General features: G+C 38.8%; 1 protein-coding gene across 8 annotated transcripts in view; it reads right to left on the reverse strand.

The window, feature by feature from the left end:
- Positions 1-14926, reverse strand: part of LOC129369408 (A-kinase anchor protein 13) — a 124338-nt gene extending 109412 nt beyond the window's left edge. For 4 of the 8 annotated variants that reach the window (XM_055044779.1, XM_055044783.1, XM_055044782.1 and 1 more), the window contains exon 1: positions 13506-13844. The gene's annotated coding sequence lies outside the window, so the exon portion shown is untranslated. Of the gene's footprint in view, positions 1-6491; positions 6629-13505; positions 13845-14863 lie in introns of those variants that run through there. The other 4 variants (XM_055044781.1, XM_055044778.1, XM_055044780.1 and 1 more) reach the window with 2 other exon arrangements.
- Between the last annotated feature and the right edge of the window lie 3983 nt (positions 14927-18909).

Genomic DNA, 18909 nt, shown 5'->3' on the forward strand with positions numbered 1-18909 from the left:
TCACAGTTCACTGGGCTATCAAAATAAACCATTACAGCCATGTGACTTCAGCATGAATGGGACAATGAATAGGATTAGCTTCACAAGTCATTAATCGGACTGTCTCCTGACCCTCCTTAATAATCAGCTGAGGATTCTCTAATGCAGCCACATGGACAAAACGCCCTGCAGCTGTGCATCGGCTAATATTTGGCATTAGTCTTGTCATGTGAATATGTAGCTTGTGAAGGGCCATCTTTTTCTTTTAATGGCACTATGCTACAAAAACATATGACAAGAAGACAGACAATAAGAGTTCATATAGGTAATCACTCTCTTTAAACTGTAGTTAAAAGGTTTGTCTTAGCTGGTTAATTAACTGGGTCTAATTATTTTGGCCCACTCTCATAGAAAACAGCCTTACCTAGAAAATTGAACTCCATATTCAATGTGTTTGCTATATTTTCAAGAGTTTTTAAGCCTTGAAGCAAATAATTTATTTATTTCAAGTTATTCGAAATTTATCAAATAATGTCATTTCCTCCTGTCCTTCTGAAATAAATCAACTAATCACATTTTATGATCATCAAGCCTGTCACAATACATTTTGCCGAACAATAATTTGTCCCAAAAGTTATTGCAATAATGGTGTTTTCAGGTCATTTTCAAATATCATAATGGTAATGGCATAATATCCAAAAACACAGTGACAAAGATAAACTTTAGCTTCTAATGAACATTTAACACTGGAACTGGAAGACATTTCAAATACCCAAAATAAACAGAAAACAGAAACAACAAATAAAAGTAAATGTGAAGTCTCTAAACAAATTTTTTCTTTAAAACAAATATTGGTAGTGAAACCTTTTCACAACTGCAGAAGCTAACATCTTTAATCTTCCTTATTTCCACTATTGCGGGCGCAGTCAATCAGCGCCCTTCAAAATAAATAACTCCACTCAATTGGCTGCTCTGCAAATGCCAGTCAATATCCTGTCAATGACCATAGCACTTTCAGGTTCCCAAGCTGCATTTTTTTTTTACAATATTTGAGATGTTCTCTCTAAAATGTTTTCCGCAAATAACTTGGAGTCATGTTCCACAGAAAAATTTGCAGAAATACTTAACCATCAATGTACTTGACAACATTATTAAAACACACCAAGCAGTTTTTTCACCGACTTCCAAATGTTCACCAGTACTATTGCTAGAAGAAAACCAATGACTGCCATTGCTGTGGCGCTTCTGCTTCCTTCGGTCTATAACTACCTGCTGACTCACACCTACCACTACGAGTTTTGTGTGTGTCGGCTAAGAAAAAAATGGACCATATCTTGATTGTCATTAGCAAAGAGGATAAACTGCCAGTGGCACAATATTTTTAAAGTTGTCCTAAACTGGACCGTTCCTCGAATCTGGAAGCAGAAAGCCACTAGGAAAAAATACAAAAGAGGAAACAATTATTTTAAGGAAACATTGTGTCTTTGTTACTCAAAGAAACAAGCTTACCAAGCAATAAAATAGCTCAGTTTGCCATCTGGCTTAGTTTCATTTTGTTGTATTTTAGTTGTATTTTGTACCCAGAAAGGAACCATTTCATGGCTCCCTATCCATAACTTTTTTAAATCTTGGTATTTAGGGGTTTTGAGGAATTAATAATAATAATAATAATAATAATAATAATAATAATGATAATCCACACTAACTTTTTTAAAAACAAATAGAGAAAACCAATTTTTACCAATAGCTGGTAACATACTGGGAAATAAGAAAGACTAGCAAGCAAAAATGCAATGCTGCGACATCAGTAATCTAAACAAATTCAAAAACAAATCTTTTAAAAGAAGCTTTACAATTTTGAAATGAAAAACTACTCAGCAAATATTTACCAATATTAGTTTTCCAAATTTCAGTTCAAATAAAAACATGCATTTGTTTAGTAAGAGATCAGACAAACCAGCAAATTAATTTGCCCTCAAATCCTTGAAATATAAACCTCCTGAAAGCTATTTAGAGGAAAAATTTAAACGTACAACAACGCCATTGAAGTATTAATAAACAGTGAATGACTGAAACTTCAATATATAGGAAATGACACTTCCACAAACAGCTCATGTTTTCATTCCTCTGACAGACTTGTGAACATATTCAAATTACACAGCTTTATTGCTTTTAGAACAAATACCAGACGGACAAAGTCTGGTAAAGTCCCATCAGTTGTTAGGGGATCACTGAAGACTGGAGCAGTCTGACTGCAAACTGTTTTTGGGAATAAAGGTATTATGGTTTGACATTTAAAAGCCAACTGTGCAGGCCCCACAGCAAACCTACTCTACAGTCCTAAACTATTGTGTTGGATTTCTTTAAAAAGTTTCATCATCACTATCAAAAACTATGTTCCCAACCACAGACTGAATTTTCAGCAAAAAGCAGCAACTATTATGTCAAACCAACAGGTGCTCACAGCTTGGTAATAAAAAATAACACCCCAACCATTTCTAAAAAGGGTTGCAAGAAGAAACGTTTGATGATTGAAAGATCCCAAAAAACTGCCACAAGTAAGTCACCTTCAGTCAGTCACTGAAGAAAACAAATTCCAAGACAGCAGCACGCCTAAGTCGTCACAGATTCTTCAGAAAAAAATAGCTTGACGAGCACAACAAGCTATGTGAAACTTCACTTAAGTGTTTAATAGCCACAGAGCTTGCTGCGGTCTTTCTAGGTCAAATGCCTCCCACAGGCCATTAATTAACTTGAGGAATGTCAATGCAGATCCGTGTTATTGGGACAACAGTTAGCTGTGGCTGCCAGTTTGTGAAACTTGGTGAATATAGTCGTGCTGCTACAACACAAATGCAGAAGACGAGTAAAGGGGCACGGGGACCCAAAAATAGATCCGAGGTGTCATCAACACCGGGACCGCAAGGACCTCGCTTAGTTCTTCACAAAAGGGTAGATCAGACTTTGTCCTCCACCTGTGCAGATGTTAGCCCTCCAATATTAACTAGGTAAGGACATCTAGCCTGGAGACCTTGTTCTGTCAAGCAAGATTTTTTTTTCTTTTTGAAGCCCAGGCTTTAAGTCTCCAGATTTATATGATAGGAAACCTACAGGGTAAAAAGAGAGTGAATGTTTAAAAGGTCTATTTATTCGGGTGAGATGGTAATACAATACTGAGGTATCATAAATACTATTGCCAACTTGATGTTGGCCATGCAAAGATAAATTCTCTGCATTTGGTTTTTCCCTTTATGAAGAGTACACTTTCGGCCTTATAGGGGTTCCTGATATATAGTGGTGTCATTTACTCAATGGTGATGCCTTCAGTTAACCACAATGATAATAAGTTGAGTTTGTAGGTATGAACTGCTCCTTCTACCATGACGAGGCAAAAATTTGCCTCAAAAGTCAAACTCTATCCAACTGGTCGACTACATTATCAGACTACATCACGCTTCAAATAAAGTACCCTATCAAATAATGCATGATAGCCATCCTTTAGGATTGTGATTTTGCACATGTTCATCCTGACAAAACAGTCACGATACCTTATACCATTTACTGCTTGCAAACACTGTCACAGTTTTCATATACTTTTGATGCATATACTTATAAAATTCTAAAACTAAACATTCGAACAATTTTCTAGGATTCCACAGAACCATTTCTGTCACTGCTGGAAAATCTGCTTTGGGCTTCAAACAAAATGAGCCGTAAGAGTACTGAAGATTGCTAAACATTCCCTCCAACTATATTTTATCCTCAAAAGGAGTTTATTTGCAGATATCTCTTGCAAAATTTAGTGCTTCTGCAAGTATTACATGGTTATTTAGTAGAGATTTACTTGTACAAATTGCTGTCGAAACAAGGTCCGGAGAGAAAGTAGCCGGTTTTAAAGCTAAGTGGATCCATGCTGTTTGCCATCTGAGCCCAAACAAGAGTTTCATTCCAGACATGAATGCTGTCTGAGTCATCGCACAAGGCTTCTAAAACACTAGACGCTCGCATCAGTCAGGAAGAATGCGCTGTAGGCCGGCTGGTCGTTGCCAGAATGAATACATTATCTTTGAAACTAAAGCCTTCAAGAGTGCCACAGCGAGGCCAGGGTACCTCACTTGTATCTTTTAAAGAAAGCAGAGAAGGTTGAAATTAGCGCATGAGCTCAATGTCAAACAGTGCACACTGGGGCCAAGCTCAGGGTAATCTCTAACTGCATAGTTGTACTTAATGGATAGAATCTAAACAATTCAGAAAGTCATAAGTTAAAACAGACCATCCTTTTTCCTCTTCAAGAGACTCTGATTGTTGTTGAGGATAATAATTATTCCTAAAATCCATTTCATAATAAATTGTAAATATGATTTGTGTAGGCAGCTGGCAACATCAGAGATTGTTCAGTCAACTGAATTTAAAAAGTTGTTCAAAACTATTAGAAATAGATTCTTAAGAAAACAAAAAACAATTCAAGTTTTAAGCAAATATTATTGATGCATACACTGATTGCCGATATTCAAGTGAAAGGGTTTCATCCACACAGATCCCACAATGCATGTTGGGCTCAGAAAAACAAAACATGCTCAGAAACAAAATCATAACAATCATAGTAGTCATAACAACTACATGTAATAAAATTTGTGAAGGGTGTTTATAGATATAATCCATACAATTACATATTTGCTCGGCGCTGTGTGAGAGCAGCTATTAGCGCCGCTCAGAGGGACAGTGAGAACCTCTGAAGTTTATTTTACTGTTGTAGACAAAAAAAACTAACAATGCACCATTTCATATACTGTTTTTTACTACTGAAGTAACAGTAAGCTTCTTTAAAAATATGAAAAATTAAAAAAGGGTTAAATACAAATCAACGAGATCCTACCCGACTTCCGGGGAAGAAAATGGAGTAGACGGGTGCGATAGAGCCTCTTTCCATTAAGATGTAGAGTATGCACACTTTGATTAATTTCTATCTCTGTTGTATTATTAAGACTTATTTTCTTTTGTCCAACTGTTTGGTTGTCTGGTTTTATGAGGATCCCCAACAATTGTTTCACCTTTCATACTCCAGCCTTCCTTTTGATAGAGACAGACGTGATATTTGAGTGAGACTCAAAAAGCAGAGAAAAAAGGGAGCCAGAGCTCAAAGTGCACCTGCTTTGTATTGAGGCCTTGCTTCGCTATCAGTCCTGCTCCTCCAGGGCACTGAGCTAAAGAACCGCGTCACTTCCTCAGCAACACCAACAGCGGTAACGTGGCCGCACCGTGTTGACCACCATTGAGATAGTCACGGATGTTTGATTTAATCAAACCTGCCTATTGTCTCTCTGGACAGATACGAGGCCGTGGCAGTGACACGACCCCAGCCCGGCACACAAAAGAGGCCTCTGTGCAGAAACTGCACACAAACGCTGGCTGACAACACAAGTCCCGGGGATGAAAGGTCTCTTCAGTGTTTGGTGACAGTTATTACCCTCTCTGCTGAAACCAAATACCTGTGGGCCTAGATAGCATTATCTTTCTGTGAGGCACACCAGGGGGGCTGGCCTGTAATCGGGGCTTGGTCCTTGATCAACTCTCTGCCCCAGTTTTTATGCAATCACCTCCTCCCTTTCCTCCAACCTTTAAAGGAGTAGCTTAGCAATCATAGAACACTGCACTGCATCAGATGGTATGTAAAACTAAAAGAAAACCTTTAGAGGGTCTCATAGTTCAATCTCTGATGGAACACCAGGTGCCCAACATGATGAAAACAAAATTTTAAGGTCAATCACTGCTCATACTAACCCTCCTGAATAAACGTATATAACACAGAGACACGAAGAAGAAGATAAAGGGAAACTGCTTTACAGATAGAAGGTAGATTTATTAAAAGAAAGCAACTATGGAAGGCTAAAGGAATACACACAGAGAAGAAATGTGCAGCAACCAAAAGAAGAGGCAGGCTTTGTCAGACAGACACTCTGAGTTGCCTGGAAATATGCATGTTTACCCCAGGATAAACTCTTGACCTCTTTTGGGTCAATTCCACAACAATTCCTAACAGCCCCATGACAGATAGCCCTCTTTAATCCTGCAAGAAAACAACATGAGCTCGGTGTCATTTGAAACTAACACCAAAGCGGTTTGTTTTGGGACCTGGATTTTCCCACCTGGTTTCATATTGCAGCTCTTCTAAAGCACATTGTTTTGTGTACAACAAGAGAGGATGATTTTTTTTTTTAAATAAAGAAAAAGGAAATGGCTATCAAAAAAGGATGTACCTCCTAACATGCTACTTTCCATAAGAACAGGCCAAAAGCTAAAAATTAAATCATGTGTGTGATAACTCACACCTAGACGTTGCTCGCTGATGGTGAAAACCGTACCTTAAGGACAAGCATCAAAACAAAATCAAGGCAATCTGCAACTTCCCTGAGAAGCCAGGCCGTCATCATGGCCTACGACTTTCACAATTTAAAGCGTATTCACCTTGGTTAACTAAAGCCATGAGAGTGGGTGACAATAAGAGACCTTACCAACAACCTGGGTGACGAGGTTGGCTGTGAGCAGGCTCCTTCAGGTGCACGCCAAACTCATTTTAAGCCCATCAGAGAACAGGTGTGTTTATGCTGGGCAGGTATCCTCGGCAGACATGCAAGCTCTCGCCACAATGATTCCGCTGAGCTAAATATGGCTTTGTGCTAACGTACACAGGAGGCTCATCAAAGCCCTGATGTCAGAGGGAAGGGGCGGGGCTTACGGGCCACAGGTCAGGTCTTTGCCTGGAGTAAAGGAGCACCTACACTTTTAGCAAGAGGTGTCATCTAAATCTCCCTTCATTCTGCCTTCTAATTTAAGAGTGCACTGAATTTTCCCACAATTTGATATGATACATGATGTACATGAGCTCTACATTGTCACTTTCAAGTTTTTTTTTTAACTTTGTTTTGACAAAAGATATTTTTCCTTTGTCATCTCAGAAAAAAAATCCATGCAAGTCAAATTAAAATGTAAAATTGTCATGAACCTACTAAAGAAACTTTATCTTCCCTTAATAATCAGTGTTCAGACTGAATTGTAGATTTAAAACCATTCGTCCACCTCTTAAAAAAGGAAACAATTTAAAGAAATAAAGAGAAATTCAATAAATCTCCAACTGGTAATGTTTCACTTTTAAAGCAAAAATTTTTTTTAAAGATTTTCTCTTGTGCAGCAGTCACGTTTATTTGTGGATTTCTTTCCCACTATTAGATCAGACACCAACCCAATAGATGCTGATTAATAGCTGCCTTGTCAGTCAATTTATTTGTGTCACTCAGGCCCTTATGAGCATTTTTATTACCCTAATTAATAGTAGAATGATTGTAGATAAACTAACCGCAAGGCAGCAGTAAAGAAAATAGTGCCTTCCATGCACTGCAAGATAAACTACTGCTGTTTATTTTTATTTTCTTCAACTGAGTCTGCTTTCTGACGCCAGAGCGAGATAGTATCTATTTGATGACAAGTGAGGCAGTGAAAATATTCCAAATATATCTCTGTCGTAATTCAAAAGTCATGTTATTTAGCTGGAACTGCGACATCTGAGTTTTTTGGAAACTATGCAAAACAGGCTCTGCTCGCTTCTTCTACATCTGCAGACTCCATCTTGATCCAGCCAAATCACACAAAACAAACTATTGCCTTTTCTGCATTCTCTTACTTGTGTTGTTTAACAACAGATAAACCCATAAAATGACACAATCGTAGCTCATTATGATTGCAGGTTAATAGGTTGACATACAAGGAACTCATTTTCCAGAGTTGGCTGATTAAATCCTGTGTTTATAACCAGGACGATGGGAGATAAAACGGCCACTAAATCCAGATAAAAACTGCTGTGCTGGGAATGTGGCTCCACCTGCTTGTAAAGATATCGCTAATGAGGAATGGTAAAGCATACAAGTGTCTTACGTGACTTTTCTGGCATCAAATGTTCACCCTTGACGGTGTAACGCAAGCACAGAATCGGGGAAAAAATTAAGCTCAAATTAAAAAGCTCATTTAAAGGGACTTGGGTAAAAATTCCTCTGCTGAGCCACATTCAGTCTAATTTCCCCACTTGTAGAATAGAAAGTGGTTTCTGTAAATAAAAGCAAAAAAAAAAAAATTGTCTTGAAACAAAAGCTTTTTTCTCTACTAGCTAGTATTCAAAATGGTTTTAACCTGAAACAGATAAACCCGATAGGGTGAAATATATTCTTAAACTTTGTTGAAACACTAAAGAGATTCATTCTTCTGTGTCAGAGAAGTCAAAAAAATTATAGCATAGCACAACTAGTTTATGTTAAAAAAAAAAAAAAGAAAAAAGTATACAAGTGAGTTTTAAGCATGTTAGCCCATAAAAATGAAATCTTCATCCCTTTTCTAGTCTTTGGTGTTTGTATTTATATTATGTAAAAGCTACAATAATTACATTAAATAGGATTTGTACAAATCCACCTGGAGGAAACACCCTAGTGATTAGGGCTACACATTCATACAATAGGGATATTCTTAGTAAATGTTGTGATGACAGTATTGGTTCAGATAAAAACACAGCCTCCTCCCTCCGTTCTTTCTTGTCCGTGTGTGACCTTTAGCATCTTGGGCGCTACTATCCGGTGTAGATACCTCTGAGAGACTTCATCACAGCCTGAACATGACTCATGAGTGCTTGGCAACATCAACATTGCACACATTGGCATCGTTAAACATTTAAGTTTCTACAAATTGTAAAGCTTACGCTCTTAGGTGAGGTTTAACAGCTTAGCTTGAGGCAGAAAGGAGAACAGCAGGAGTAACGTTGCACAATATCAGCCATATGTGTAACTGAGAAACTATTGTCAAATGTTGCGATGGCAATATGGATGACAATAAAACTTTTTTTCTTCCATTCTTTCATCACAGTGTCACCAAAACGTTTTCTATACATTAAAGCTATTAAATTATAACTCTGTTGTGGGCGTTTATGGGAGTAAAATCTCCGAGCCTGCAGTCTCCTTACAGTAACAGATAAGCTGTTTTTTAGTTTGAACTATGACATTTTTATTTATACGAGTGAACTCCACTAGTTCCACAACATTATTATCTGCGTTTTATGCAAAAGGAAACTTTTCTAATCGGTCAAATGTGCATTTCTTGAAGCGGCGGTTCTTTACACTCCCTAAAGTTGGAAAAAAGTCTGGTTATGCCCGGCATGCTCTCTGGCATCTCTTTAAGAAGACTTTAAGCCGTAGTGATGACATGACGGAAAACTTGGAAGAATATTTTAAACCGTAACGTCTTAAAGCCTTGACAGCAAGAATCGTCCTATGCCTAATTTCCATGCATACGTCAATGTCAGCAAGCTACAAATACGTCAGGGGACCCAAAAAAAAAATTACAATCTTAGTGGAAAGCCTGGAAAAATTACCACAAGCAAAAAAAAAAAAAAAAAAAAAAGCCAACAACAAAGCCAACACGACAATTTCCGGGATGATAGAAAAACGCTGCTCAAGCTACCGCAGCGGCGGACGCCGTTTCAGAAACAATACGCTCAGCTGTTGTTTGGCGGGGCCGAGAGGATTCCGGCAATTCCAGTCCTAACAAAAACTAAGTCAAGGCTTTATTGTGAACATCAGCAGGGAATTGAGCCGTCACCCACCTCGGCAAACAGAGAAGGAGAGCCATGAGACAGAACCCGTTGATGAACGAGTACCTGGAAGCTCCATCCTATGGTAAATACAGTGTAATTATAAGGCTGACACGCCGCGCATCCTCCATCATCATTAAATTAGGGGGTTTGTGAAGATGAGAAATTGGCTGGGTTCAGCTTGGAGCCAGCGGAATCCTCATGGAAATTTACAGTCCTTAAAATGGGAGGCCATCTCCTCTTTCATTTTGTGTTTAGCGCCAGAGATAAATACATATTTCTCTCTTTTGAGGGGGGCGGCCTCATGGGTGAGCCTGGGTTTCTGCTGGGAGCGACATAAAAATCAGGCTAATGCGCATTTGGTTAAACGGAAAGCGAGCTGAGCCACTCGGATGCTGCGAGGACACCTCTGTCAGAACGCCGGAGCAAAATCCATTGTGTTGCACCCACTCTGACACAATGGTAATGGTTCAAGGCACCAGCTAAAATTACAGGAGGCAGCGATATCTTATTTTTAGATGAGGGATTTAAAACTGTTTGCACGTCTTTAGGACTGAAGAACGCCACAAGAAAGAGGTTTAGCTTTTAAGTTTGATCCTTTGTTCTCCATACATATAGTGCTTTGCAAACGGTGTGAATGTAACACCTTAACCTTTTTTTGATTTTTGTAAATCTGCAAACACAAACTTCTGCGGACTTTGTTGGAGTTTTATGTGATGTACCATTAACACAAGCTGATGTAGAGTCACCTTCCTCATCAGATTCAGCTGCAAGTCTAAAGTCCCCAAATTGGCTCTTTAGAAACTGGAATTTTATCCATTCTTTTGCACTAAACAGCTCAGGTTCAGACATATTGGATGTAGACTTTGTCAAACTTTGACTGAACCATTTTAAAACTTTTGTCTGTAGCTCCAGCTGGTTTTCTTCCAGAAGTGCCTTTTCCTTTGCTCCACCCATCTTCCAATCAACTCTGACCAGCTCCCCTGCACCTGCAGCACCTTCAGCAAAAGAGTAGCATCCCACACCTGCATTCCCAATTCTTATTGGCTTCTTCTGGACACCAGTCACATAAAGAAGTCTGATTTAAATCATGAAACTGCTTGCAGAAAGTGCATTTAATCAGATTTTTAAATTTTGCGATGTTTTTTGACCTCATTGAACAGCCCATGGAGAAAATAAGAAATTTGTCGCAATAAATGATAAACTACACAGTAATTGCTACATTTACCATCTTCTGACCTCTGAAGGTCACTGGACATTATTTAGCAGTATTCTATGTTAATTGTAAAATAAATAGTAATGATTAATCCAATGCATCATTGATCTTCTTCCCCTTCTTAATGATGTGCTATCTTATGTTGCTCTATCAAATGGAGCTCCAATAATATACTCCTTGACCACTTGGCTGCTTCAGTCCTTAAGAGCAGGTTACCAAAAACCCACGTCTTTTTAAGGAGTCTCCACCAGACTGGAATACACACACACACGCACACACACACACACACACTCACACAATCTGACTTTCATCTGACACACTCAGGTTAAAATGTAGTTATCAGAAGAAGTGAAATTATGCCATGAATCTGACGCACCCACGTTGTAAGACATTTCCGGATGAAGTCATAGCTCTATTACATTCCTCTAAAATGTAGCCTGGTGAGAACTTTTATTAGTATGAGGACTGTAAATAGCTAACCTACAATCATGGATATAGATTCAGATATATAAGCTAGTATTGTTGCAGGAAATATATTGCCAGATTCTGCAAAAAAAAAACAAAACAAAAAAAAACCTAAACTCTAGGGTTTTTTTCCACCTTTCAATGTAGCAATAAAAAGCATGCTCATAATCACATAAAAAGGAATGTTAGCATCAGTGTGGATCAGGTCAGCAAGGGAACTTTCAGTCTCTTCTGGAGAAGGCAGCAGATGGGCCTCACAGCAGTGGTTTGCACTCTGGCTCAGGCAGAGTGGGACAAAGTCCAAGTTAAGTCACCGTGGACGGTGAGGAAGATGAGGCTTGTGCCGCAAACTTCAGGGCAAACTCAAGGGGAACCGGAGGGCGGCCATGTTAATGTCCCCGGTCCCTTTGAACATGTTTAAGTGGATGAGGTCAAGCGGGTGTAAATGAGTCAGGAGGGGCTCTGTTTTTCCCCTTCCACATGTGTGCAGAGCAGCTCACAAGCATGAATTAGATCCGAGCGAAGTCCCTGCTTGCAGTTGGGCTTTGGAAACCTTCAGATGCAACTGGAGCCACTAGAATAATTAACATCAACATATTCCTATTTTAATTTTGTATGATGAATCAACACAAGGAGGTGGAGAAGTCTAAGCCTGATAGGAAATGCTATAATTTTTGTTTTGTTTTAGCAAATAAAAGTCTGACAAGGTGACACTCCTGAAGCAAAGCTAGAACAATTGCAAGAAGTCACCTGATTCGAGGCGTGATTAACATTAGTGAACAAACAGCATCTTCAACTGGTCAGAGAAGTGGTGACTCACAGCTCAGAGAGAACAAAACACTAATTTAACAACAAAAAACTCTGAACTTTAACACCAACTTTTATTTCAACTGTATCAATAAGTCTTTGAGCCGTTAGGAATTATAGTTTTTTAAAAACAAAATCAAAAATGTCCTTACCAAGTTTTTCTGGCATTTGACGAATAGAAATAGTTTTGGAAACTCTAACTGGTCTAAAACAAAAAATGTTAAGTCACAACTCAACTAAGACTACAAATGTCTCTTTATCGGGTGCATGAAAATATCTGGTTTCGACTGTAAACATTTTCCAAGTTGAGTTTTTTGTTTAACAGATGTCAGATTTCACTTTATAACAAAATAGTGTGGCTTGAATATCAAGCACTTTTTAAAGAAATCAAATACTTTAAAAACCTTGAAAACACCTAACTGAAATTCAAGCATCTTCAAGGATTTCAAGCACCTGCATAAAGCCCTGCATACTATATTAACAGAACGATTATTAATCAGGAAGTCAGCAAACGTGACCTTTATGGAAGATTGGAAAGAAGAAATCAAAATCTACTGTCCTGGAACACAGTAGAGGTAGCATCATGCTGAGGGGATGTTTTTCTTTCCTTTTTTTTCCAACAACAGGGAAAAGGAAGGGTAGGTGTGTAAAACACCTCTTAGCAAGACTTAAGGATGAGGTGGAGGTCCACCTTCTAACAGGGTAAAAGAGCCTAAACTCAAACCTAATGCTACAATTAAATAATTTAGATTTTTTTTAAATTAACTATTTATAAACCAAAATGGTCCAGTCAAAGTCCAGACTTGACGCATCTCTATTTGATGCCCCAATCAAGCATACAGAAATGTGTGATTAAGTCATGAAAATATCCCACAAGCCACAGTATGTCTGCTTCCTATCGATTACATTAGGATTATCTTAGTGTGTTTCATCCGAAAAAGGTTTTAGCAGCATAAAAAGTTATTGCAATTACTCCAAAGTAAACCGTGGAGGCTGGGTAGTTCTCATGAGCATCATTATATGCATCCATAGTTGCACAAAAATGTGTTTAATACCGTTAGACAGAGCGCACAGTTAGCTCGGTGCTGTTACTATTAACATAGCGCACAATATGAGAAGATACAACTCGTTTCAACTCTTATTTGTAGTGTTATTTCAGACTTGTAAAGGCGACGTCTTTAAGCTCACAGCAACGTGAGAAGATCCCTCACAGGCCGCAGCCGAGCCGAGATGTCATGGCTACCGAGCAACAAGTCAAAGCCCAGCGCCGCCGCGGCCATTCACAAACTTTTTCTCTCAGCGTAAAAACGCCGGCGAAACTAACAAAAGCGGCAAGCAACCCGGGCTGCGTTCCTATCAGGTTCAACACAGCGAGCTAAGCAGGGAAACTTGCTGCTCTCTCTCTCTTACCTCAGGCAGCTGAAGCTCAGTCAGTGTGAAGAGGGCGCAGCCTTTAAACGCATAATAATCCTCCCAGCACAGGCCCCCGCAGTCAAGACTTCGGAGCTGGGACAGAAACGTCCTGGGTTAGCAACAGGAATCAGAAGAACCGCGGTGTAACTTTTCCTCCCCGTGTGTGTCCTCCACTGGCGAACAGGGACGGCTTTCCAGCAGTTGTTAGTGTTTCCCAGGACAACTCCAGGAGGGAGGAGTCTGTTCTTGGAGTTTGGTTACAGACGACAGGAAGTCAATAGTCAATACTTTTCCAGCTCTTCACTGTGTCAAACAAGCAACGTGAGGTAGAACATTTCAATAAAAACTGCGTCACTCCGACAGAGAGAGAGAGAGAGAAATCTCGCGCTCGTTACCAACTTCTCACGAGCTGGCCTGAGAAAAATGTTACAGTGACATCCCGTCCTTTCACAATGAAGCAACTCAAGTATGAAACTAATATGACTCCTGTTTTTTTTTTCCACCACACACACACACACCATTCATTTAAACCCTTATTTTGGTTTAGGGGAAAAAAAATTGTTGGCCAATCTTTCCCCGCTGAGATATTTTCCACCAGCCTCCAAAGAGATATATACATACAATTCCACAATAATATAACATTCTTCACATAGCAATATAACATCAAAGGTCAGATTAGCTACAATTAACAGGTCTGTTCAACAGGTCTTCTAATTGTCTGCTGAACAATTAAAAGGTGTCATGTTGACACTGACTTAATCGTGAAGATTAAATCTGATCGTGTTGGATTAAACAGCTCATCCAATCAGAACTGCGAAAAACACCAAACTAATGTACTGCCTGCAAGTTTAACTCTGAACGGGCTACATTTGATTAAATTCAGAAGAATGACACCAGACGACTTTGACCCAATAGAAACAAAACACTGGCGCGGGAAAACATTCTCACATAAAATTACCCAGAAATCAGAGGGACTTAACCAAGAAAACCCCCTGGATGCACCTGAAAGTCAGGTGTTAAGCAAAAAAAAAAGAAAGAAAAAGAATCTTACACATATGAATATTAATAGACTGACTCGGCTCTATTGTACAAAATGGTATTTATACAATACCAGTTTAGCAAATATTATGACATCAACCAAACATTACCATTACAATAGCAGCAGCAGCTCCAAAAAGGAAACAGAAGCGTCATTATTAACATTTTCCTTAACATGTATCCAAAGCAGCATTAGCATTATGCTAACCAGAACCACGTTTAAACCACAATATAGACCAAATAATAGCGGCTGATAAAGTAGTGATAAGGACGCTAACAATACTAACACACGCTGAGCAACAGAGGGTGGAGCTTACCTCTGCAAAATATCTGTAAAATCTTCTTTATTGTCACTCAAGGTGGAGAATTCAGTCTAGGCTTCGGCTGCCGTCGACGCCATTACGAACTTTTATCGCCATAACAACCCAAAACCTGTCGGGCATCTTAAAGATTCCTAGGGCCACAAAGACATTCAATTTAGCTAAATTTATCGGATAAATATTGACCCCTGTCTGTGGAAATGTTATGCAAATAATCCAGGTTACATTTAGGCACACTCTGTTAAGCAACACAAGCCAACACGGTGTTTTGAGTCATGTTTAGATGTTTTCCGCCCCTTCACGTCATTTGAATTGAGCTATTTTTGTCTCGTGAGTAAGCAACAGTCTTTATCTAAAATTCAAGTAATTTAGGTAACAAAACGTTTGAGGACAACTTTTATTTTGAAGGAGAATACGTAAGCCACAAAGTAAAGGGGAGGCAGAGAGAAAAAAAACACCATCAGCATTATAGCACAAAACTGAAGTTTTGAAAACAGTGGGCAAATGGGGGACACTTATATGGAGCCACGCATAGGCCAAAAAAAAATGGAATTAATTTGAGATGTAATTGCTCTGTACAGGTAAGAGAAAGGGCAGTCAAAAGACAGAGGACTAACATCCCCCCAAAAATGTTGGGATTCTCTCTTGAGAGCAACATCGACTCAAATATAAATAGACACAAAAGTTGGTAGCTTTTATTATTACTGAACACGCTTCTTAAAAAACAAAACTTGTGGCTTATTTATGGAACTCTGCAAGTGCATTTATGAATAAGACTGAATGCCAAGCACCAAATGTATTGATGCAAAGCACATGTTGGTGTTATGTCACTGTGGCTCCATGTCCTGCAGAAGAAGCTCAAACCTTTTGCGTTCAGCTGCCCTCTGCTGGCTCTGAGGGTCTCCCACAACGGCCCCAGGAAGCAGGGACACATTTTTGTGTTTTTCTCTACAACAAGGCTCTAAAGAGCAACTGCACATTCACGACATATATGTCTGACCCTCAGAGATACGCAGAACCCACCCCCCATCCAGAACTGTTTTATGACTTTATGAACTCATTGCAGGTCCGGATTGACGGCTATTATTTATAAGACCAGACTTTATCTGTAAGAGTCAGGCAAGAAAAACAAACAAACCAAAAAATAATAATACAAAAAAACAGATTTCTGCTTTTCACAGAGTAGCTTATCTACTCTTGTGCTGGGGATCACATTGAAGATTAAAGTTTCGCTGATAAATCACTACACTCTACCTTTCTACCCCTCTGTCATCCCAGAAGCAAATATTTGTTGGAGATGAAAATAATCATAAATTCCCCATGTTCTCCAGCAGCCTTTTGGTTCGGCAGCAGCTTTCAGGTCATACAGGACCTCCATTAAGACGGATGGGTGGAGGAGAGGCTTGAAATGAACATTAGTCCATTTTTAGGGTTCTTCTGGGAAGCTTTCGGAATTTTTTTCTTTTTTTTTTTCCTGCGTCACTTTGGTGCATCCAACAAAATGACAATGTTGGTGCTTTTGGAGAGAATAAAAGCTTTCGTCTCCCAGGCTTCGTGTGTGAGAGAGAGTCGTGCGGTAGAGGTGACACGGTGCATTTTATTCAGACTTTATCAGGTAAAAGCTCCTTTATTTGTACAAAAAGGAAAGTATTTGTCCCTTTAGAGATTTTCCACAAAAAATGCAACGTTAGAGAGAGCCTGAGCAAATAGAAAAAGTTGTCTTTATGTTTTTATTAATAAGGGAAAAGCTATCTGTGCAGACCTGGCTAACTGTACAAAAAATAAAAATAAATAAATGAATAAAAAATGAAAAACTTTCTTCAATTAACCAAAAACGTTTTGGAAAATTGTTTTCAATTTTATAAGCCACAACCAGTCGTGATTTCTTAAGGTCAGTGTTTATGTTTCAGCTATTAAAAAAATTTTTTAAAAAGAGAGTGAGAGAGAGACTCGGTAGAAATGGCAACTGTGAGTCAGAAACAGAAACACCATATCAAAAGTCAAACACAGTTATAGTTTCGATTATAAGTTGTAGCTGCTTTATTGCACACTGATGTTAATGCATGGAACCTTGAATTCTGCTAGCTACCAGAAAATCTTTTCACTTTTTGTTTTGTTTATTTCGAACATAATAGAAGTTCAAAATCACACACGTGAACAAGTAATGCAGAAGACACATATTTTTGTACCACAATAATCTTAACTTGCTTGTACTTTTTGTGTGGTTCAGTTGGACTTAATTACGAATGAGAGGCATTCCCTTAAACAGGACCTCACAGCTGCACTGCGTAACTTTTTAATGTTTTCTTTGCATATTTGTTAATGCCATCACTAAGCGGTGACAGTAGAATATGAGACAGACAATCTTTGAAAAAATATGAGCTCATTTTTTCCTGTGGTCTTCTTGTCATCTGAAGAAATACACCGCTCTGTGTGCAGCCAGTTCTCCACACTGGAGTCTGCCATGGATGCTAAAGCTAGTTAGCATGGCCACTGATGACGGTTTTTCTGAAACAGTGAGTTGATTCTCTGCCATTGTTAAATGTAGCAGCAAGTATGTGGGGTTGTCAGAGGGACAAAAAATGAAGGAAATCACCAAATTCATCCCCGTGTATAAAAACTGCAGACAGAATTTACTGCGGCGTTTTGTTATCTGTGCAATTACACCTCACAGTTTCATGATAATTCCCAGGCACGCTTCGATGCTCCGAGACGGTTTTTTCTTTTCTTTTCGTTTCGTTCCTACACAGCAAGACGGAGGAAATGAGAGGTTGTGTGAAAAATCACACATCCAGAGTCAATTTAAAGTTGACAGCTGCAGAGAATTGGTGTGAAACATCCTGAGAATCGTTGTACCTGTACAGTATGCATGTAAAGAGCTGTGCTACAACAAATGGTGGGTGGCAGCTGAGTGAACAGTGCTGCCAGGGAAACAGACACTTTCAGCCCAGAGGAAGCTTTTGGAGCTCTTTCTTTCACTTTTATTTTTATCTTTTCGGTGTTGGAGCATTTTAGGCTGAACATCTGTCAACTTTCCCCAAAGTAACAAGGAACTGAAACTTCAAAGCGCCGCGGATTCTGGTGTTGCAGTCACTTTGTTTCAATTCATGTCTATGTGTGCATAAATATTGAGAAATATTTTAAGCTGCGGTGTTTTAGTTTATCAAAGCTGCTCAAATTGTTATCTTCAATCTTATAGTGAATCAAATAACAAGAGATGATGTAACAGGTCATTCTTTGTGATGAACCCCCAAATATGTTTTCAGCAAGTTCTGAGCCTTCCCTCGGGTCTCGCTGCGTATTTTGTCTTCTTTTACTGTCTAATCTGCCTTAGCAGCCCCCAGCATCACTGTTTGGCTTTCACGCTCCAGGTTTTGCTCAGTACTCATCATCCACATATTGAACAGCTTTGAATATTATAGAAAAGTTAATTTATTTCAGGAGCTTTATGACTATGTAGCTTTAATTGCACACAGATGAATGTTTGAAAGACTTTATTTCTGTTAATTGTGACAACTTTCTGCTTACAGTTAATGAGAATGTGATGTTTAAAGTTAGAACATTACACCAGACCATTAAAAAAATAACTTTATTGCGCTGCAGCAATATAATGAAAAGTATGTTTAATACCTCCTCAATGGTTTCTGCTTTTAATATTTCAAATGAGCCTTATTGCAATGCATTGTAACTGATCAAATATGACTGTATGTACCTGCAAAAATAAGTGCTTTTTTTGGCCTGCAGATGATAAGAATACTGATTATATTTAGATCCATCCTTGTTACAGCTGTGGATATTTGACTTTGATAATTAACGCCTTAAAATTGGGCCTCCGTCTCTTTAAGAAACTCCTGCTCTTGCTCAAAAGCAGAGCTAGGTCCTCTCAGGTGTGTCACACAGCTGAATGGTTGCCATGGGAGATTAACAGATTTCTCAAACATGCATAAAAGAATCGAAACAACTTTCAAGGTGTGTTTTTGATGAGGGAATAACATTATAACATGTTGTAAAGCTCAAAAACAGCCAATTTCACATAACACTGC

This window comes from Poeciliopsis prolifica, unplaced genomic scaffold, assembly GCF_027474105.1.
Source record: "Poeciliopsis prolifica strain line A6 unplaced genomic scaffold, Auburn_PproV2 SCAFFOLD021, whole genome shotgun sequence".
NCBI classification, from domain to species: domain Eukaryota; kingdom Metazoa; phylum Chordata; class Actinopteri; order Cyprinodontiformes; family Poeciliidae; genus Poeciliopsis; species Poeciliopsis prolifica.